This window comes from Staurois parvus, unplaced genomic scaffold, assembly GCF_062004578.1.
Source record: "Staurois parvus isolate SC_StPar_1 unplaced genomic scaffold, SC_StPar_1.0 ptg000755l, whole genome shotgun sequence".
In the NCBI taxonomy this organism is placed as follows: Eukaryota; Metazoa; Chordata; class Amphibia; order Anura; family Ranidae; genus Staurois; species Staurois parvus.
Genome location: NW_028318551.1, coordinates 31,247 through 54,826, shown reverse-complemented (window position 1 = coordinate 54,826; position 23,580 = coordinate 31,247). Strand labels below are relative to the sequence as shown.

The 23,580-nt window shown below is 44.4% G+C and overlaps 1 long non-coding RNA gene across 3 annotated transcripts in view; it reads left to right on the top strand.

Annotated features, from left to right (window-relative positions):
• Window positions 1–20,387, top strand: part of LOC149444991 (uncharacterized) — a 30,073-nt gene extending 9,686 nt beyond the window's left edge. For 2 of the 3 annotated variants that reach the window (XR_016306494.1, XR_016306493.1), the window contains 4 exons: window positions 146–245; window positions 626–786; window positions 6,453–6,576; window positions 20,144–20,387. This is a non-coding gene — a long non-coding RNA (uncharacterized LOC149444991). Of the gene's footprint in view, window positions 1–145; window positions 246–625; window positions 787–6,452; window positions 6,577–17,706; window positions 17,783–20,143 lie in introns of all 3 variants that reach the window. The other variant, XR_016306495.1, reaches the window with a different exon arrangement.
• The last annotated feature ends 3,193 nt before the right edge of the window (window positions 20,388–23,580 follow it).

Genomic DNA, 23,580 nt, shown 5'->3' with positions numbered 1-23,580 from the left:
CTTGTCCTTTAATAAAATTTCACAAAATAACATTTCATTCAGTGCATTGGTGTGAACCGGACTCACAGGAAATGGGCAAATAGGCTCCTGAGCACCTTCTAGTAAATGTGATTTTTCTTTTTTTGTTATGACTTCATATTCACAGCATCTGGAACACCTGGGCCGGACCAGAAAATGACAGATGTAGTGCCATGAAGTACGACCAGGGCACAGGCTGTTGGCAGGGTCCCAACCGGTCCACATTGGTGAGTGTCACTAGGGATGACCGATGGGAATAACATGTTGGATTGCGGGGCATTGCCTGCTGTGACCAAAGTGCAGGGTATGGCTTCATTACAGGATAACGAGACACCTAGAAGGTCACATACACCATATATCTTATGCCTACTCTGCACAGCTATGTAACAGCATTGCAGTCACTTTATAAATACAGCTACATAGCAGTTTTGTAGTCTCCATAAAAGTGCATCTGTACACATACAGCCACGTGGAAGGATTGTACTCGGAATCTTTGGGAACGTGTGAGGAGGCGTGTTTCCCCCTGTATGTTGCACCGTAGCAATCGTGATGAGGTGTTTGATCAGACTAAGACATGCAAATGCCGTCATTTTTCTCCCTTCTGCAGGTGAAATTGTTCTGTGGTAAAGAAACAGTCATCATGTCCACGTCGGAGCCAAGTCGTTGTGAATACCTCATGGAATTCTACACTCCGGCCTCCTGTCAGCAGCCCGCTGGGATTCCCCAACCAGAGGAACATGAGGAGCTGTGACCTCATCAGTCCTATAGGTGCCGTACTGTTCTGAGTGGGAGTGTGAGCGGGGAAAAAGTGTTTTAGGCTCAATACCCACAATAAAATGGTATATGTTGGTTGTAGTGCAGTGCATTGCGGTCTGCTGTACAATGTAAGGGTGTGCCATTCATAATCCATACACCCCAATGTGCTGCACATAGAGCAGGTATATTAGAAAAAACGCATTGGTGGAAGGTCCTTCTTTTCATGTCGGTAAACGTCCCTGCTGTTTTGGTCCTGCGGCACTTGTATTTTTCTTGGTCTTGAATTAGTTGGCAAATACAGTATCTCCCAGAAGTGAGTACACCCCTCACATTTTTGTAAATATTTTATTCTATCTTTTCATGTGACAACACTGCAGAAATGACACTTTGCTACAATGTGACGTAGTCAGTGTACAGCTTGTATAACATGTAAATGTACTGTCCACTCAAAATAACTCAACACACAGCCATTAATGTCTAAATCGCTGGCAACAAAAGTGAGTCCACCCCTAAGTGACAAGGTCCAATTAGCCATTTTCACTCCCCAGTGTCATGTGACTCATTAGTGTTACAAGGTCTCAGGTGTGAAAGGGGAGCAGGTGTGTTACATTTGGTGTTATCGCTCCCACTCTCTCATACTGGTCACTGGAAGTTCAACATGGCACCTCATGGCAAAGAACTCTGAGGATCTGAAAAAAAGAATTGTTGCTCCACATAAAGATGGCCTAGGCTATAAGAAGATTACAAACATAAATCACGTGATAGTGCCACTTCAAATCTCATAAATGTACAAACGCATAAATATATAAGTCCAATATGAATAATTCAGTGATGCAACATACACATGCAATGTGCAATTGGTGCTCAATCGTGTAAGTGCCAACACACTTTTCCACTCCAGCTGCGTGTGTATGTGTATGTTGCATCACTGAATTATTCATATTGGACTTATATATTTCTGCGTTTGTACATTTATGAGATTTGAAGTGGCACTATCACGTGATTTATGTTTGTTATCTTTATTCCAATATTATTTGCTGGCACTTGTGTGGGGCACTAAGATGATTTGGTCACTTTAAGATGTGTCATATTTTTCACATTTCATATGTTTTCATTTTTTAATTTTTTTTCCATGTTTTCAATATCATTATTTCACATGTAGGTGTGTTTGGCATTTTTAGCCCATGTAGCAATATTTATAGTGATTCAGTTTATTAGCGCTGCACTATTGTTTAATATTTATTCTGCACTGGTTGGGTATCAGTTTGAGTGTAAGCAGCTGATAGGTAGGGTTTGGGGTCCATTACAGCGCAGGAGGAATTTTTTATCAAACAATTGTCTAGGCTATAAGAAGATTGCCAAGACCCTGAACCTGAGCTGCAGCACGGTGGCCAAGACCATACAGCGGTTTAACAGGACAGATTCCACTCCGAACAGGCCTCGCCATGGTCAACCAAAGAGGTTGAGTGCACGTGCTCAGCGTCATATCAAGATGTTGTCTTTGAGAAATAGATGTATGAGTGCTGCCAGCATTGCTGCAGAGGTTGAATGGGAAGGGGGTCAGCCAGTCAGTGCTCAGACCATACGCCACACACTGCATCAAATTGGTCTGCATGGCTGTCGTCCCAGAAGAAAGCCTCTTCTAAAGATGATGCACAAGAAAGTCTGCAAACAGTTTGCTGAAGACAAGCAGACTAAGGACATGGATTATTGGAACCACGTCCTGTGGTCTGATGACAACAAGATCAACTGATTTGGTTCAGGTGGTGTCAAGCGTGTGTGGAGGCAACCAGGTGAGGAGTACAAAGACAAGTGTGTCTTGCCTACAGTCAAGCATGGTGGTGGGAATGTCATGGTCTGGGGCTGCATGAGTGCTGCCGGTACTGGGGAGCTACAGTTCATTGAGGGAACCATGAATGCCAACATGTACTGTGATATACTGAAGCAGAGCATGATCCCTTCCCTTTGGAGTCTGGGCCGCAGGGCAGTATTCCAACATACCGACCCCAAACACCGCTCCAAGACGACCACTGCCTTGCTAAAGAAGCTGAGGGTAAAGGTGATGGACTGGCCAAGCATGTCTCCAGATCTAAACCCTATTGAGCATCTGTGGGGCATCCTCAAACGGAAGGTGGAGGAACGCAAGATCTCTAACATCCACCAGCTTTGTGATGTCGTCATGGAGGAGTGGAAGAGGACTCCAGTGGCAACCTGTGAAGCTCTGGTGAACTCCATACCCAAGAGGGTTAAGGCAGTGCTTGATAATAATGGTGTCCACACAAAGTATTGACACTTTGGGCCCAATTTGGACCTTGTCATTTAGGGGTGGACTCACTTTTGTTGCCAGCGGTTTAGACATTAATGGCAGTGTGTTGAGTTATTCTGAAGGGACAGCAGATTTACATGTTATACAAGCTGTACACTCACTACGTCACATTGTAGAAAAGTGTCATTTCTTCAGTGTTGTCACATGAAAAGATAGAATCAAATATTTACAGAAATGTGAGGGGTGTACTCACTTCTGTGAGATACTGTATATATCCTTAACTTCCCCCTCTGTGGAGAACAGGGTGGCAGCAGGACTGTTTTACAGCTGCTGCAAAGCTTAGTGCGCTGTGTTCAGAGAATTCAGTGATAGTATTGTACCCAGTGTAGGCGCAGACTCTCCCACAATTACACACTCCGTGGTCATTTTTGTGGTTTTAATACGAACGCTAATAATAAGAGCTTTAGTAAAATTAATGCAAGGCTAAGACTAATTTTTTCTAAACAAAAGAAAAAAAGTATATGTACTGTGGCTGGTCGGCAACCTGTTATGAAGTTCTTTAAGATATGCTCAGTGAGGCAAAACAATACCTTTTTGGGTGCAGAAAAGCAAATGTAAAGGAAGGGTTCTTTTTAACTCCTTTGCCCTGAGGTTTATGTTCTTACTGTGAGACTGTCACTTGTGGCATATAAATTAGAAGCATTTTGTGGGTACAAGGACTGTGCCATATGTGTACAGTGTACTGTATACTGGGACTAGGCTCAGGTTCTTTTCATCCTGCTTTAAGCCATTTCCACTGCTAGGCACAACCTGACCGTGACAACCAATTGCAATGGTGTGCTACATGCACTGCTGGACTTATTTTCTGTTCAATCCCAGCTTTCCTCAGCTGGATCTGAAGATTGAAAAACGCTGGCATAATACAGCCACATGGAGTTGTAGGGAGCTAAGAGAGGATTGGATAAAATGTGTGTAAACATTATGCCCCCGACTTTTTTTTTTTTTTACTGCACCCCCAGACCAGACAAACTAAATCCGGCCCTGCCAGGAAAGAATGTGATTATTATTATTATTATTATACAGGATTTATATAGTGCCAACAGTTTGCTCAGCACTTTACAATATAACGGGAGACAATACAGCAACAATACAGTTCAATACAAGAGGGATAGGAGGGCCTTATCCTTGGAGCTTACAATCTAGGAGGGAGGGGCTAGTGGTACAAAAGGTAGTAACTTTGGGGGATGAACTGGTTGGAAGAGTAGAAGATTCCAGTATTAGTTGAGGGAAGGATAGGCTTCCCTGAAGAGATAGGTTTGCAGAGTAGGCGATAGTCTGATAAATTGGGGTAGAGAGTTCCAGAGGATGGGGAAGCTCTGGAGAAGTCCTGGAGACGAGCATGGGAGGAGGAGACAAGGGAGCTAGAGAGTAGGAGGTCTTGTGAGGAGCAGGGAGTACGGTTTGGGTGATATTTAGAGACAAGATTGGTGATGTCATTTGAGGCAGAGTTATAAATGGCTTTATACATTATTGTTAATGTTTTGAATTTTATCCGTTGGGCAACGTTAAGCCAGTGGAGGGATTGGCAGAGAGGGGTGACAGATACAGAACGTTAGTAAGGTGGATGAGTCTGGCAGCAGCATTCATGATAGACTGAAGAGGGGATAGCCTGTGATGAGGTAGGCCAATGAGGAGGGAGTTACAATAGTCAAGGCCAGATATAACAAGGGAGTGGATAAGTTGCTTAGTGGTTTCTGAGGTTAGGAACGGGCGTATCTTGGGGATGTTGTGGAGGTGAAGTCTACAAGATTTGGACAGTGACTGGACTTGGGGCTGAAAGGACAGATGGGAGTCTAGGATTACACCTAGTACCCTGGCATGAGGGGAGGGAATGATGCTTGTGTTATTGATCTTGGTGGAGCACAGGGGAGGCATGCAGGGTCTTTTAGATCCTGGATGTCTCAAAATAGAGAATCTGTCACCCAAAATCATCACATAGGGGACTTTTTGTCCCCTATGTGATTTAACAAAAAAAAAAAAAATTTATTTCTTAAAAATGTAAGTTACACCCTAGCATATAATGCCCCTCACCCCCACATATGTACGCACACACAAATGTAAAAGCATGCGCTGGGGCGCCTACACATCAAAACGTCAAGTGCGATACACATGTTCTATATCGCCGTGCACACCAGAATGAGAGCGATAATTCTAGTACCAGTCCTCCTATGTAACGCTAAACTGATGACCTATAAGGAGCTTTAAAAGCGTCACCTATAGAAAATATAGGGAACTGAAGTTTGGGACCTTTTTCACGCGTGCATTCAAATTTAAGGTTTGACATGTTGGATATCTGTTTACTCGATGCAATCTCATCTTTTATATTTTACAAGAAAATCTGATAATTTATTGCGTTTTGTGCCCTGAAATTAAATTAAGTGGATTTTTTACTGAAATTTTAAGTTTCATAGATCTTTGTGATAATATCATGTGACATATAAAATTGGAACTGCTGCCATTTTATTTTCTAGGGTCTCTGCTTTCACAAAATATATAATGTTTAAGAGTTTTGTGTAATCAGGCCTTAAATGATTTTTTAAATGTGCACAAAAAACGCAAAAATGGCTCTGGCAGTGAAAGTGATAAAGGATAAGTCCAACACTCCCATTTTCTGAGGAGCAGCCAATCAGTGCTCATTACACTGCAAGGTCTCTTCCCTCCCTGCTAGTCCCCGGGTACGGTGCCGGAGACAGGCAGGGAGGGGAGGAGGAGATATAGAGTGCAATGTTAAAAATATTAAACGTTTAATTCGCCATAAAGTCCCTTTTTTTTTTTTTTTTTTTAAAAGCCCCAGACAGTCCATAAAGCACCTCAGATTTAAATAGTGTTTTGGTTAAAATATATTTATTTTTTAGTCAGGACAAGTAGACCTGGAGACCGATTTAGTCCCTGAACAAGTAGTTTTTTCAAAAATTTCCACACCCGTTTCTGCCCAGGTACGGGCAGACAGCTTATTGTGAGCCTGCTGGAACCTGGCATTGCACCCACAATCTGATGATCACAGGTGCAATACTTTACAGAATGCAATGTAAAATAATAATAAATGCACATTTTTGGTGCTTGCAAAAAACACGTGCATTTATTATTTTTTTTTTTTTACAATAGGTGAACTTATCCTTTAAACTTGCAGGTTTCTGAGTGTAGACTTCGATCCTTCTTTAAATTGTAATGTAAAATAAATGCACCCAAATACATCCTAAAGACAATGGAAATATGAAAACTGTTCATAAGAAGTCAAGTGTTTGGAATTTTAAATCAAACTGATTGTATTCCTGTCCATGGTAGAATATGAGGGCAGTGCTGGGGTTGATGCTCTTCCAGATAACTAATATGTTTATTTTTGTTGTCAAAGTGAAAACGGAATGACTGTAAAGAGAAAGTTCTCTGGAGCAATTGTCGTCCCCAAGAATCTGTCCAAGGGAACGTCTGACTTGCTGGTGCTTTTCACGCTGGACCACAACTAGGATGTGTTCAAGGTAAGTTTGTTGATATGTTTGGATCGTGGTGTACCGGTGTCCTGACTGCAAGTGTTGTGGATTTATTCTGTGACTCAATAGCTAGTGCAGTAACCACCCCAACAAAATGTTATTGAATGACAGATTCTCTGATTATTATTATTATTATACAGGATTTATATAGTGCCAACAGTTTGCGCAGCGCTATACAAAATGAAGGTTGACATTACAGTTACAATACAATTTGTAACTGTAATGACAACAGTGCAAATTGTACTGATAATCAGAGAGTGAATTAGGAGCATTGTGGCATCATTTTGTTAATAAGGGGCGTATTCTGGAGATGTTGCGGAGGTTGAGGCGGCATGATTTGGACAGGGATTGGATGTGGGCCTGACAGGATATTTCAGAATTTGCACTGTAATGACAACAGTGCAAATTGTACTGATAATCAGAGAGTGAATTAGGAGCATTGTGGCATCATTTTGTTAATAAGGGGCGTATTCTGGAGATGTTGCGGAGGTTGAGGCGGCATGATTTGGACAGGGATTGGATGTGGGCCTGACAGGATATTTCAGAATCCAGGGTTACCCCTAGCACTTTGGCATTCAGGGATGGGTTGATAGTGGTGCTATTGATCCTGACTGAGAAATGGTTTTGGATAGGCTGAGTTTTAGGAAGTGGTGTGACATCCAGTCTGATTTGTCTCTGATATGTCTGTTAGTAAATCGTTAATACGTGAGGGAATTGAGGTGGTGAGCTGAGGAGTAGAGAGGTAGATTTGTGTGTCATCAGCATAGACATGGTATTGGAAACCATGGGAAGCTATCAGCTGACCCAAGGAAGAAGTGTAGATCGAGATTAGGAGAGGTCCAAGGACAGAACCTTGGGGGACCCCGACAGTGAGAGGAGTAGGAGAGGAGAAAGTATAGTTGTAAGTGACACTGAAGGTGCGGTGAGATAGGTAAGATTTGAACCAACGGAGAGTACAGTCACCAAGACCAAGTAAATAGAGTTTTTTTGAGGAGGAGGGGGTGGCCAACTGTGTCAAAGGCAGCACAGAGGTCCTAGAGCAAGAGTACGGAATAGTGACCATTGGTTTTCGCGGTTAGTAAGTCGTTTGTGAGTTTTAGGAGAGCAGTTTCTGTGGAGTGTTGTGGGTGAAATCCAGACTGAAGGGGAACGAGAAGGTTATTCTCAATAAGGTGGCAGCTCAGCTGGTTGTAGACTAGACATTCAAGGAGTTTGGAGGCAAAAGGGAGTAAGCAGATGGGTCTTAGGTTGCTAAGATTGCTGGGGTTCAGTGAGGCCTTTTTAAGTATGGGGGCGACTAGCACATGTTTTAGAGAGTTGGGGAAGATGCCAGTAGAAAGGGAGAGACTGACGATACGAGTTAAAGAGTGAAGAATAGAGCCAGAGGATGACCGAAGTATTTGCAAGGGAACAGGGTCCAGGGGGCAGGTGGTTAGGTAGGCTTTAGAAACGTTTACCAACCTCCTCTATAGTAGCTGGGTTAACCAAGGGAAGTATAGATTGTGCAGGTAGACAAGGAGTGTGGGGTGAGGGAGATATCTGTACAGTAGAGATCTCGTCACTAATTGTATCAATCTTATTTTTGAAGTGATTAGCGATCTCCTGGGCAGTGAGTGAGTTAGCGGCTGGAGGTAAAGGATGAAGTAGAGTTAAATGGAGAAAAGAGTTGATGGGGATTGCGTGAGAGGGTGTTAATGAGAGTGATAAAATAGGTCTGTTTGGCAGTGTGGAGACAGGAATTGTATTTTTGAAAGGCAGATTTATATTGATTGAAGTCTTGCTGGGGCTTAGTCGTATGCCATAAACGCTCAAGAGCATGGCTACATTTTTTGAGGCATCTGGTATTGTCTTTTTGCCAGGGCTGTAGCGGTTAGGGCCTAGGTCTGTGTGTAGTGAGGGGGGCCAATGTGTCCACAGTGGATGACAGTGAACTGTTGTAGACAGAAGTGGCCAGGTTGGGACAGGACAGGGCTGAGATTTTGTCATAGAGACAATCTGTTGCCGAAAAAAAGAAGAGAAGGGTTAAGATAACGAAGGTTTCTACCGGTAACTGGTAGTTGGAAGCCAAGGAGAGAGTGAGGCTAATAACGGATTGATCAGAGATCGGAAAAAAGTTGGTGAGGTTGCAAAGAGTGCTGTCAGGAATGGACTTGCCAATAGTGGTGGGACTCACCTGCCTTGTGGGCTGCAGTACCAGGGCTGGCCAGCGGGTGCTCTCAACAACCAGAGGTTCACTTCGGCAATTAGCCATCACCTGGGGCTGATTGCAGGTGGTGTATTTAAGGGATGGCCAGACCTGCAGTCTGTGCCTTGGTGTGTGTTTTTCCATGGGCCCCTGTATCTTGTAACCTGCATTCCTGTTCCTGTTTCTGCCTGACTTGTTGCCGACCCTGCCTAATCCTGACTTCTGCTGACTTCTCCTGTTTGATCCCTGGCTTGTGACCCTGACCATTCTCTGCCTGACCCCCTGTACCTACCTGTCCGTTAGTTGCTGTACCCGGCTCGTGACCTGACTACTCTCCGCCTGCTCCTCCTGTACCTACCTGCCCGATAGTTATCGACACGGCCTGCCTGGCTACGTTGTGCTCTATATGTGTATGTACCTGTGTATCTATATCAGTTTAGGTTTGGGTTTGTTTTACCTTGTTGTATGAATTTGTGTTAGCTTGGTGTTTGGTGCACTGCGTTTATATTTGTATTGTTAGTCTTAATAAATTGTCTTATTTATACCATATCTGAAGCCTGCGTTTCCCTGTGTCAGTCCACACACTTCTGGTCACACCCGCATCCCTGACAAGTGCATAGGTAGGAGAATACAAGGTTGAGGCAGTTCCCATTAGAGTGAGTAGAAGCATGTGTCCATTGTTTTAGTCAATAGAAGTGGTTAGGCTCAGAAGTTTAGAGGTAGCAGGAGTTTTAAGATAAGCAGGGATGTTTAAGTCACCAAGAATGATTGTGGGAATTTGAGAAGAGAAAAAGTAAGGCAGCCAGGCAGAGAAGTCAACAAGGAAGCGTGATACCGGTTCAGGAGGCTGATAGATCACAGCAATTCTTAAAGAAATTGGAGAGAATAGACGTATACAGTGAACTTCAAATGAGGAGAGGGAGGTCCTGAAAAGTGCTTTGAGGGGATAGGAGGATTCCAACTCCACCTCCTTTCCATCCACTAGACCTGTAAGAGTGAGTCCAGAGGAGACCACCATGGGAAAGGGCAGCAGGAGAGGGAAAGTCAGATTCATGAAGCCAGGTTTCTGTAGTTGAAGGAAAACCGAGGGCTGGGCCCACAGATTCAGAGGGTACACGATGCCACAATTACGTTTACTGAAGAGTTATAGTGATCATGTAGTTGAGCATACGTAAACAGAATGATAACAGCGCATAACCATACAGTAAGAATAATACTGTCTAACACTAACCCCGTACTTGCGGACTTTTCCCCAATGTCCAGAAAGCAGCCTGGCTGCGCCTGAATGTTCCTGAGCAAGATATAACGTTGGGGTGCACCCTAAGTATTGCGCAATACTATTTGTAATCCAAAGGAAAGTGGAGTATGTCTCTTGTAACTTTCTGGTATATATAAAATGTCACTGACCACGTGTGGTGCGATGTGCTGCGGCAAAGCCGCACTTACGGTTCCCTGCCAGGCTCTTGGTGTTTTCTCCTGACCCACTCCGGAACCAGACCACACAGTCACTTGTTTCCTGGCCTCGTTGTGGATCTTCCTTAGGTGCCCTTGCCAGATTCCACTGTGAGCCGTAAATCCTCTTCCAGGCCCCACACAGATTCTCCTGACGTCCTCAGCATCCAAAAGCCAGACCCAGACTCCACTTCCTCCTCAGAGTTTGTGATGCAGTAAGTCATTTCTTAATTGCAGCCTCAAACCTGCATTTACAGTTCACTATGACCCTTCTGAGGGTCCTACTCGGCCCCTAAATTAGTATTCATGAAACTTTATAGGGTAAATAAGCATTTATCTTGTCTTAGCAAAAGTCACTACAAAATCGATTCTTGTACTTTGCTGCCATCTACTGACCAAAGAGCATATTACAGGCACAATATAGTTTAACATTAGATGTCAGTATTCATCCATGCGTCACACCCTTACATAGTTGCAAGTAGGTTAAAGGAGTTAGTGATTCAAAGGTCATGGACAGAAGTGAGTTTGTTACAGACAGAGCAGACATTCCAAAGGGCACAGGAAAAGGGGAGGCTGGTTCTAGAAAGAAGAGGAATAGTAACCAGATTGTGTGGATTGCGGCCGCAGTTCGAGGATAAGGTGTGTTGGTCAAATGAGAAAGATGGTGGCCCAGGATTTGGGAAATGTCTCCCAGATGTTAGGAGATGCAGAAGGGTGAGAGAGGTAATATGGGAGTGTGACTTATATGGAGGGACAGGTCCCAGTGTCCTGGAGGTTTTATTAGGATGTGAGTTCAGAATTAGCAGGAGTTGATGAGTACAGTAATAAGGTGAAGGTAGGAGTGAGGGTGATATATATGAGTTGTGGGGTGGAGAAGAGGGGTGTAGGAGAGAGAGTTTGAAGAGAGAGGATACAACTGTGAGAAGGAGGAGTAGGGAGTGCATGTTACAGAGTGGTGAGATGAAGAAGCAGACTGGGTAAGAGATGAAAGAGTGGAAGAGGAAACAGGTCACCTGTAGTCTGTTTAGTATTTGAAGTCGTCTGCTGTGGTTTTGCTGAAGTGCAGAGCCAAAGTGCAATGCTCAATACTTAATCCAAGATGATAGTTGCCAATGCTACCCATGGCTGTGCTGCCTCTGGCTGTGCCTCCCCTAAGGAAGGTCTAAATTTTTACTGAGTTGGGTGGGGGTATTGCCAATTAATCAATGAGGAATGCATAGGAGAGACACATGGCTAGCAGGGCAAATTTCTCACACCAAAGGAGGACAAAAAGACTGCAGGAGGGCAGAGTTGTAAAGATTAGGATCAACTCATAAATTTGGGTAAGACAATAAGAGCAAAATAAACACCACAGTAATATGGACAGAGTTAGAGCTCGTTCACACTTGACTTATCTCTAACTCTTGCCAAACGCTCCTATAGTGTTTGACAGGCATTTGGGAAGCGTTTTTGAGGCATTTACCAAGCATTAAAACCGCACCACAAACACCTATAATGAAGTTTAATGGTATTAATGCTCCACAAACGCCCAGGCGTTTGAGGAGCGTCACCATAGACTTGAATGGGAGGTTTCAACTCCTCCTGACTCAACATGAGGCGTCAGTTTTGCGGCGACGCAACGCTTCAGTGTGAACAGCACTGTGTGCTGCCATGTGCAGAATATTCATAGGTGTTTGAGAAACGTTAAAAACACTTCCCAAACGCCTGTCTGACGCCTGCTGACAAAGCTAGTGTGAACGTAGCCGTAAAGATTTGGGAAGCAGTAAGAATTACCAAGAACATTGATAGCCATGAATCGGCTTCAGTTAGAGGTGGATTTTAAAAGCAGTATAGATTACCATATAGCAGTGCAGGGTGAATTCGCATTCATACATGGCATGGGCGATAGTACAGATGGATATTGCTTGCAGACATTTACCATATAGCAGTGCAGGGTGAATTCGCATTCATACATGGCATGGGCAATAGTACAGATGGATATTGCTTGCAGACATTTACCATATTGCAGTGCAGGGTGAATTCGCATTCATACATGGCATGGGCGATGATACTTCTATTTTGCTCCTGACTAAAAATAAGCAGTGGCTGTAGGGCCAGTTATTGGGGAGGGTGGGGAAATAACAGGGATTGTCAGTGTTTCAGTGTTAAAACCCTGCAAAAGGATTGTGGTGCAGAATTCCAATGGGTTACATTTAAGAAGACTTAATTGGGAGAATCCTGTCATTTCCAGTTGCTTTATGATGTTGAGTGAGTGTGCCCTGATCTCCCAACCTACAGTCAGTTGGGCAGGTTAGAAGTCCCAGTTGTTAAGTCTTTACCTGCTCAAATATTACTTTATCCTGTGAATTGTTGAACACATTTAAGTGCTTTCCAATTCGTCCATCACTACTCCCTAGACCAGTGGTCTCCAAACTGCTGCTCGAGGGCCATATCCAGTCCTTTACTTGCCTTTATCTAGCCCTTTGGACTTCCAAATTATTATGCAAATGATATTTTTCTCATTTACCTAAATAATTGATGTAAATAACAGTCGGCATAATTCTCATGTTATCAACTATTAAGAGTACAATTCAAATTTGATTGAACAAACCTCCTAATGATAACAGGATTTTTTTGAAACCTAAAACACTTACAATGCGCTGTTCCAAATTATTCCGCACAGTAAGTTTCAAAACACTTTATAGGTTGTAAAGAACTGAAAATTGTAGTTTCTTGTGTTTGCAGCATATTTACTGAAATCAAAAGCTATTTCAATCAAACTTTTAACAACATTTTAACAGGTCACGTTACATTTTAACATGGGACCCTTTATTTGATAGCAGCTTTACAAGTCTTGCATCCATTGAACTTGTGAGTTTTTGGACAGTTTCTGCTTGAATTTGTTTGCAAGATGTCAGAATAGCCTCCCAGAGCTACTGTTTGGATGTAAACTGCCTCCCACCCTCATAGATCTTTTGCTTGAGGATGCTCCAAAGGTTCTCTTTTACAAAAAGCTTTATTGAAAAATAAGCAAAGATGAACAGACAATCGTAACAAAAATTCAATGACCAACATTTACATAGTACAATAAATGAAGGGAAGCTGGTGCAAGGCATGCATCAATAAAGGCAAAATCGGAAAAGTTTACATAGGTGCCCGGAGGGAGGGGATGGGGAGGGAGGTTGGGAGAGAACGGGCAACAGACCTTTGTGGGCAATGATAATGTAAACTCCAAAGGGAAGTATTGCTATATCAACATTATAATAAACAGGAAAGGCCCGAGAAAAGGCCGCATCAAAAAACAGCACATATTCATGACCTAGAATTTAAAAAGAAATCTAGATTGCATAAATAGCCTTACGAATGCAGCGTAGAGAACAGGAGGTACAATCCGTAAATTATGTTTAAGAGCAGAGTAAACAGAAGAGTAGAAAAAGACAAATAGTAGAGAGACATGGACAACACACACAGACACACAACAAAAAAAAAAAAAAAAAAAAAAAAGGGGGGAGAGGGAGGGGCCCCGGGGGGATCACAGCAGAATCCATCCTCATATCGATAGAAGGGACTGGTCGAATCTCGAGGGCTGGGCTACGTCCAGCCAGGGACGCCATATCTGCAGAAATTTTGTATGGGTATCCAATAATATGGCCGTCAGTTTTTCATTGACCATTATGAAGTTCATCCGGTTTTTGACAGCCTCAAAGCTAAGAACAGGAGTCTTCCAAGCCCTCGCAATCGTCAACTTAGTTGCCATAAATAAATGTGATGCCAGTTGCCGTTCAGAGCGGAGAAGGCCCTCTGGTGGTTTAAATAGAAGCGCTTCATATGGATTACGCTTAATGTCTGTATGAAGAATAGTGCGGAGGAGGGCATACACCCTAATCCACAACCTGCTTACCTTAGGACAAGTCCACCAGATATGTGCCATGGTACCTAATTGCTGACATCCCCGAAAACAAACCGGGGAATAGGTAGGAATAAAACTAGCTAGACGGGCAGGCGTATAATACCATCGGTATAGAATTTTGTAGGCATTCTCAAGAATAATAACATTCCTGGAACACTTAGATAATGTTTGGGTCATGAGCTGCCAGTCTTGTTGATCCAGGGTTCCCCCTAATTCCGACTGCCAACGCTGATGGTAGGAACGAACCGGAGGGGTTCTATATGACATAATGGAAGAATAAATCAGGGAGATCAGACCTGGAGCATGAGGTCTATGTCTACACTGGCTTTCAAAAGGGGATAAACGGTAAGGTCCTGGATGCGTACGTATTAGAGTATGAATAAAGTGACGAAGTTGAAGATAACCAAAATGTTCTCGGAGGGGAATGTTATAAGAAGAACGCAAAGTGTCAAAGGTAATTATTCTGGTGGGGGATAGGAGTGAATGAATATCATAAAAACCATGTGTCTGCCACCAGACAAACTGTCTAGGGTTATCCTTACCCGGAGGGAATAATGGGTTATGCAATAGACGTAGCAGAGGCAGATGAGGAGAGATAAGGCCAGCGGAGTATTTTATAGAATCCCAAAGACGAAGCGAAAGTGTCAGCGTTGGGCTAAGATTAGATGGACGCTGAGCATTAGGGAGCCAGGGCAAGGAGGGGAGCGGTATCGGGTGAGAGTCCATCATATCTACTACAGCCCACAGGGGGAAATGGTGAGAAGCATGAATATGAGCTAAAGGGGCAATGTTAGCCGCCAAATAATAGGACTGGAGATTTGGAACAGATAACCCGCCCGCATTCCGCCGCGCAAATAAAATGTGCTTGCTAATTCTAGGTCGAGAGGAGCCCCAAATAAAGGACAAAAGTTTTCGCTGATGTATACGCAATATATGCGAAGGTACTGAAACTGGCAGAACACGAAATAGGTATAATAGTTTAGGAAGGTAGGTCATACGGATTGCATTAATTCTGCCAAACCATGATAACGGGAAATGGGACCAAGAGGACAAAAGCTCAGTCAACTCATGAAAAACAGTGGGAAAGTTAGCCTGATACAGTCCATCATATGTCGGGGTAAGCTTAATTCCTAGATATGGTAAGGCCGAAAGCCATTGGAAGGGGAACGTTTGCTTCAAAGTAGTCAGAAGTGATGGTGGGAGGGTAACTGACATAGCTCTTGATTTAGCTGGATTGACGTGTAAACCTGAGAGGGTGGCAAAAGAATCAAGAACTGCTAGTAAATTAGGCAAAGTAATCCCCGGATTCGAGATTGACAATAATATGTCATCCGCAAACAACGATAATTTATGTTGGGAGCCCGCCACATCGATTCCCTTAATATCAGGATGTACACGGATTGCTTCTGCCAACGGTTCCAGGGCTAAGATAAAAAGTAAAGGGGAAAGCGGGCAGCCCTGCCTAGTACCTCTAGCAACCGAGAACGTAGAAGACTCAAATCCGTAGTATCTAAGCTTCGCTTGAGGGGATGTATATAGTGAAGAGATCCATCGCAAGAAGGAAGGACCGAAGCCAAAACGATGGAGGACCGACAGGAGATACGGCCAGGATAAAGTGTCAAAAGCCTTGTTGATGTCCAAGGATAAGAGCATCATATCGATTTTACGAGTATGGGCCAAATGTTGCAATTGTAAAATACGTCTAATGGCATCTCCGGCCTGCCTATGGGGAACAAATCCCACCTGATCCTTTTTAATCAGACGAGAAAGGAAGGAATTCAATCGAGTAGCCAAAATCTTAGTAAGAATCTTCATATCGATATTGGTAAGAGAGATAGGCCTATAATTAGCCCAGGAAGAATGATCTCGGTCCGGTTTAGGGATCATAACTACATTAGCAGTTAAAGAGTCCGGGGAAAAATTTGAACCTCCCTTCACCGCATTAAACATAGCGGCAAGGTGGGGAGCGAGCACATCAGCCAATTTCTTATAATATAGTGCCGTGTATCCATCAGGACCTGGGCGTTTGCCTGTTTTCAGTTCCGCTATACATTGCAAAACTTCAGATACTTGGATATTGCGATCCATCAGATCCTTATGGGCCGGTGTTAAAGTAGGTAATGACAAACTAGATAAGAAGTCAGAAATAGACTGAGGGTCAGCCCGGGTGGGATCAGAGTAAAGTTTAGCTAGTCTGTGCCGGAACTCCTCTAAAACCGTTACTGGGTTGCTCGTAAGGGTATTGTGACGAGTACGTAAAGATATCGGTTTAGGGTGTTGCGCAAAAGAACGCAATCTACGGGCCAACATAGAGTCTGGTTTGTTAGCTTTGCAATACCACTTCTGGCGAGTCCAACGTAAGGAGCGCTCAGCCTCATCTGTTAAACACAGATCCAACTCCAAAGGTTCTCAATAGGATTGAGGTCAGGGGAGGATGGAGGCCACACCATGTCTTTCTCTCCTTTTATCCCCATAGCAGCCATTGATGCAGAGGTATTCTTTGCAGCATGAGATGGTGCATTGTCATGCATGAAGATGATTTTATTACGGAAAGCATAGTTCTTCCTTCTGTACCAGGGAAGAAAGTGGTCAGTCATAAACTCCACATACTTTGCAGAGGTCATTTTTACACCTTCGGGGACCCTAAAGGCGCCGACTAGCTCTGTTCCCATGATTCCGGCCCAAAACATGACTCCACCACCGCCTTGCTGACGTCGCAGCCTTGTTGGAACAGGGTGGCCGTCCACCAACCATCCACTACTCCATCCATTTGGACCATCCAGGGTTGCACGACACTCATCAGTGAACAGGACTGTTTGAAAATTAGTCTTCATGCATTTTTCTGCCCAATGCAGCTGTTTCTGCTTGTGAGCATTGGTTAGTGGTGGCCGAATAGAAGGTTTATGCACAGTTGCAAGACTCTGGAGGACTCTACACCTTGTTGTCCGTGGGACTCCAGAGGCACAAGCAGCTTCAAATATCTGTTTGCTGCTATGTAATGGTATTTTAGCAGCTGCTCTCTTGATCCGATGCATGGATCTGGCAGAAATCTTCCTCAATGTGCCTTTATCTGCACGAACCCGTCTGTGCTCTGAATCAGCCACAAATCTCTTAATAGTGCGATGATCACGCTTAAGTTTTCGTGAAATATCGAATGTTTTGATACCTTGTCCAAGGCATTGAACTATTTCACTCTTTTTGGCAGCAGAGAGATCCTTTTTCTTCCCCATATTGCTTGAAAACGGTGCTCTGCTTAATAATGTGGAACGCCCTCCTTCAGTAGTGTTTCCTTAAATTGGGCTCACCTGCTAATCTAATTATCACAGGTGTCCGAGATTGTGTTCAGTGATCAAAAGAGCCCTGACACACAATGCCATCCATGAGTTAAACTGAAAAACAAAATATTTAATCTTTGTGACACTTAAATAGAATTTGCATAATAATTTGGAACAGGGTGTATTCCTCCCTCTGACCAACAATGAGGTATTATTCCTCCCATCAGTGATGGACTATTCCTTTCACTGACACCAGCTATGTTTTTTGTGTTAAGTGTTAAGCTAAGTGTTTTTTTTTTTTTGTTTTTTTTTTTTAGATTCCTGGAAGTTTGCAGGAATGGTCAGTGATAAGCTGGTGGTTACTCGGCAGGGAAGAGACCCAGACAGACACAGGTGGATATACCGTATTTTTTGCTCCATAAGATGCACCTAGGTTTTAGAGGAGGAAAACAAGAAAAAAAATATTTTGACCCAATGGACTGCAGATATAATACAGGAGATGACCAGAGACTGCGGACATACTACAGGAGATGACCAGAGACTGCGGACATAGTACAGGAGATGACCAGAGACTGCGGACAAACTACAGGAGATGACCGGAGACTGCAGACACAGTACAGGAGATGACCAGAGACTGCAGACACAGTACAGGAGATGACCAGAGACTGCGGACACAGTACAGGAGATGACCAGAGACTGCAGACACAGTACAGGAGATGACCAGAGACTGCGAACACAGTAGAGGGGATGAGCAGAGACTGCGGTCACAGTACAGGGGATGAGCAGAGACTGCGGTCACAGTACAGGGGATGAGCAGAGACTGCGGTCACAGTACAGGGGATGAGCAGAGACTGCGGTCACAGTACAGGGGATGAGCAGAGACTGCGGACAAACTACAGGAGATGACCGGAGACTGCAGACACAGTACAGGAGATGACCAGAGACTGCAGACACAGTACAGGAGATGACCAGAGACTGCAGACACAGTACAGGAGATGACCAGAGACTGCAGACACAGTACAGGAGATGACCAGAGACTGCGAACACAGTAGAGGGGATGAGCAGAGACTGCGGTCACAGTACAGGGGATGAGCAGAGACTGCGGTCACAGTACAGGGGATGAGCAGAGACTGCGGTCACAGTACAGGGGATGAGCAGAGACTGCGGTCACAGTACAGGGGATGAGCAGAGACTGCGGTCACAGTACAGGGGATGAGCAGAGACTGCGGTCACAGTACAGGGGATGAGCAGAGACTGCGGTCACAGTACAGGGGATGAGCAGAGACTGCGGTCACAGTACAGGGGATGAGCAGAGACTGCGGTCACAGTACAGGGGATGAGCAGAGACTGCGGTCACAGTACAGGGGATGAGCAGAGACTGCGGTCACAGTACAGGGGATGAGCAGAGACTGCGGTCACAGTACAGGGGATGAGCAGAGACTGCGGTCACAGTACAGGGGATGAGCAGAGACTGCGGTCACAGTACAGGGGATGAGCAGAGACTGCGGTCACAGTACAGGGGATGAGCAGAGACTGCTGACACAGTACAGGGGATGAGCAGAGACTGCGGACACAGTACAGGGGATGAGCAGAGACTGGTGACACAGTACAGGGGATGAGCAGAGACTGCGGACCTTTGGGGAGGGAGGGGTAGCAGGTACCCACTCCCACTTGCACTGAGTTGTCCTCCCTCCCCGTCTTCTGGGACACTGACAGGTCCCAGAAGACTGCTGGACCACTCACAGAGAGCAACACTTCTCATGCATGCGCAGTGGGCACCCGGCTGTCACAGCCTGGTGCCCACACTAAAGATGCCGGTGCTGGGAGAGAAGACTGTAGAGCTCTGGACCGAGGAACAGGTAAGGGCTCTGCTGCAGAGAAGAGCCGAGTGGCCGGCCAGGTATTCTGACACGGCGGCAGCAGGAATACCAGACCGGCTGCTCCATATTCGCTCCATAAGATGCACAGACATTTTTCTCCATTTTTTTTTTTTGGGGGGGTAATGCATCTTATGGAGCAAAAAATACGGTATATCAAATGTCTTTTTCCAGCCAATTGCTTTTCCGGGGGGTTTCACATTGTTTCTAATATATGGGTAAATTTAAGAGCTGTTTTGAAAGATGGATGGGTCCCTATTCAACTGTGCATTTCCTAGCCCCGTGGAAGACCACGCTTTTAGGATGGTCTAATATTTAATAAAATACAGCCTGTGAATTGCCCAGGGAGCAGCATTAACATTGTGGCTTGTAGTACATCCATAATTTTATACTAATAAGCTGTGTATTGGGTCTGTGCACAGGATGGGTCTCTCCATGGTGTTTGGGTGACAGGTTCTCTTTGATAAAATTCAACCTTCATTCTTCCTTGCAAAGTAAACGCATGAAGGTTAAATTAATCTGCACATTCAGGATAAAGCGACAGGTTCACCATAATGCCAACCTCCACAAATGCAAATACTTTCCTGGTTTTTGCTCCTCAGCCAATCTGTTCAGTTGGAAATGAAAGTAAAGCCCCGAAGGAGTGGTGTTTGTGAAGTCATGCTGGTGCTTGTTGAAGGGGGGGAATTGTTGGGAAAGGGTGAGGGATTACAGGAAACATTGATTTTCTCTTTTTTTAATCAACATACAGGATAAATTTAAAGTGATGTAAGGTTGTACTTTTTTTTAAGGCAAACCGCTCCAATCCTCTTCTTTTTTGTGTCATGTCCTCCTGCAGTCAATTCAATTTGTTCATTCTTCTTCTCTTTTCCAACAGATGGAGCGCAAGACTCCATGTCACTACCTGGGAACCATGAATGCTGTGCCCAGTGGGATGAAGCTCCATGACCTCAGAATCCCCATCCTCCTTCCCTCCTGATCACTGCAGTAAAAGTCGCCAACAGACTCATTCCATCCATCCATCCATCCATCCTGCATTGCTGCTCTGTGCACCTTCATGTACGTAGTCATGATTTCTGTGTGCAGTGTTTAATTTTATTAAATTTAGACCTTTCCCACTGGCTGCTGTAGTTTTTCTTCTAGTTTGTGGTGAACAAACAAAATGCTATTCGTGTTAGCTACAATAGACTTGCTCAGTATCTAAACCAGCGGTCACTAAATGGCGGACCACAGTCCGAGAACGGCCCCAAAATGCTCCCTTCTGGACCGCCAGCCTGCAATGACAGATCTGCCGCTGAGCAGGGCGGTCCTCACAGCAACATGACATCACGTGTGTGCGCCCCGCCCCTTGCAGCTCACTGTCTCTCCGGCTCCCTCTCCCTGCCTGTACACAAGCATTCTTCAGCAAGGATCCTGACACAGCTCCTGTCTGCCCTTAAGGTAGGGTGTAGTCTTACAGGGGCACTCTGATGGGCACATTTAATGTTAGAGTCATGCTGATGGGCACATTTAATGTTAAGGTGCACTGTGATGGACACAACATAGAATGTGCCCATCAGAGTGCCCCTTACTATAAATGTGCCCATCAGAGTGTCCCTTAATATAAATGTACCCATCAGAGTGCCCCTTACTATAAATGTGCCCATCAGAGTGCCCCTTACTATAAATGTGCCCATCAGAGTGCCCCTTACTATAAATGTGCCCATCAGAGTGCCCCTTACTATAAATGTGCCCATCAGAGTGCCCCTTATTTTATGTTAAGGGTGCACTCTGACGGCCCCATGTTATGTTAAGGGGGCACTCTGATGGCCCCATGTTATGTTAAGGGGGCACTTTGACGGGCCCATGTTATGTTAAGGGGGCACTCTGACGGGCACATACTGTGGAAAGGGGCACTCTGATGGGGAATATGATTTAAAGGGGTACTCTGAGTGAAAGGGGGCACTCTGACGGGAATACCTGATGTAAGGTGGCACTCTGATGGGCACACCTAATGTGATGGGAATACATGATGTAAAGTTGCACTCTGATGGCGACACTTAGTGTAAGGGGGTGCACTGATGGGCACACTCTATTTGGACCTCGGCCAGAAGAAAATTTTAGTGACCGGACTTCTTGAATTTTAATTCAATACCCCTGATCTAAAAAACTGTTATTGATCATCCTAAATTGGTGTAGTGACTCCTCCTGGCTAGAAAAGGAAAAACCTCCAGCACAGAGGTGGGCTGATATTACCCCAGGGTGGATCCATGGCCGCAGTGGAGAGTTACAGTGATGAAGGGCACCTAGCACTTTAGTATTTTATAGTATTCTGCTCTGGCTCATAAGAGAGAGAGGATTAGGGATTGAGATACCTCCAGCAACATGGGTTCAAAACGTCATCACACTCTCTGAGGGCAGACTCCAATCTTCCTCCAACAGGACTTCTTTTCCTGGCTCTCCAGCTTGGGTACTGTATGCTCCTTGACCTGGCAAGGCAGCTTGAGGATTTTCCTTGTGGTTTACCAAGACTGACATAAATATCTATAATCTAGTATTGCTGCAGCTCCCTTGTTTATTGCCCTAAGCGTCAGTGATTCCTAGTAGCAGCAGCCAGGAACACCAACACTGAGTTTAGGGGAGAGCCAAGTAAAAGACTATTGATCAACCTGGCAGAACTAAATTTACTAGTCACCTCTGTTTATGGCAGGGTGGCTACACTGGGCAAGTTGAAATGAGCAGATCGGTTATCAGGAAAAAACACATAAATACATTTTAAAAAAAAAGGTGAAATTATACTTTAACTCTGTTTTGCAGATAAAAAAATGTGCATTTATTATTTATTTTTTTACTTGGAGCCTAGAAAGCATTGCACCCACAATTAGCAGATACAGGTGCCATGCAGGACTCCTGTAGACCTGTCCGTGTATCTGTGTGCTCCTACCTCATACAGGCAAGATGATACACACTGACAGACAGGAAGAGACAAAGAACTACCACAGTGTTCAACAGCTCCGTGGTAGTTCATTGAGAACTACAAGCCAACAGCCGCAAAGGCTATCCTGACTTGTAGTTTTCCATTCACTGAAATCTGTAAATGAATGATGCGACCGAGCAGGAGGAGCCCCACATGGTTGCATTTAAAAAAAAAAAAAAAAAATAGTAACCGCTATCAGGGGAAAGATCTGCTCGCTGTGACTAGATGCAGCAGAGCGGGCCCCGGGAACATGTTGCATGTTCCCAAAGATTAACTTATCCTTTAACTTTGAGTTAAACCTGCATGCCAGAGATGGAGGCAGCTGATGTGATGTGCAACTCGCCATCCTTACTGGAGCTGTTGTATTCTCAGCCTTACTTTTGGCATTTTTATGTGGCTGACCAGTAAAGAGGGGGGGGGGGTAGGATGAAACCCAAGCTTTCCCATGCAATTATTTTGCAGGTAAAACAAATGTGCATTCATTCATTTATTTATTTGTTTTGGTGCATGTAAAACATTGCACCCCGTGATCAGCAGATCGCTGGTGCAATGACAGGCTCCTGCAGGTTGTCATTGTATCTGTCTGCTCGTTCCTCATATGGACAGGCAGTTACATGATGACAGGAAGACTCAATGAACTGCCTAGAGCACTCACTAGCACCCTGGTAGTTCAAGAACTGCAAGCCGTCAGACGCAAAGACTGTTGATACTTGTAGTTCATTAATTTACATTCTGACCACACGGCTGCATTCTTTTCAAATTGTGACAGCTAGCGCTGAGAGAAGATCCCTGGCCCGCTGTCACAGGTGGGGGGGGGGGGGGATTGGTGACCCTAAAGTGTGTGGAACTTGTAACAAACCTTTAAGTTGCATGAAACCTTTCCTGCCAATATGTCTGGACCTGATTGGCATATTGCCTCTTTATTGTATGCTCTGTATAAGAAGTGCCAATATACTGGATGTGCTATACTCAGATTTGGGCAAGAAGAGGAGATTACTGTATAAATCTGCTTTATGGGTCAGTCCACCTAAAATGGATATTTTAATTATGGGTGGTGATTAGTAAATGGAGACCCCTCATATCTTAGGAATTCACAGTCTTCTCCATAAAATTCTTGGCTATGATAATGCACTAAAAGTGCCTCACAGTTTCTACCACTGTGCCGTGTGTTGCTGTTGGGCTTTGCTGACTGGACCCCCACCCATATCTTTGGGTTCCTTAAAGTGATATTAAAGGCAGATTAAGAAAAATAAATGTGTCATACTTACCTGCTCTGTGCATTGGTTTTGCACACAACATAAATATTAAATATTGGATGAAGCGCTCTGCTATAATAGTACTATACACAAAACCAAAAT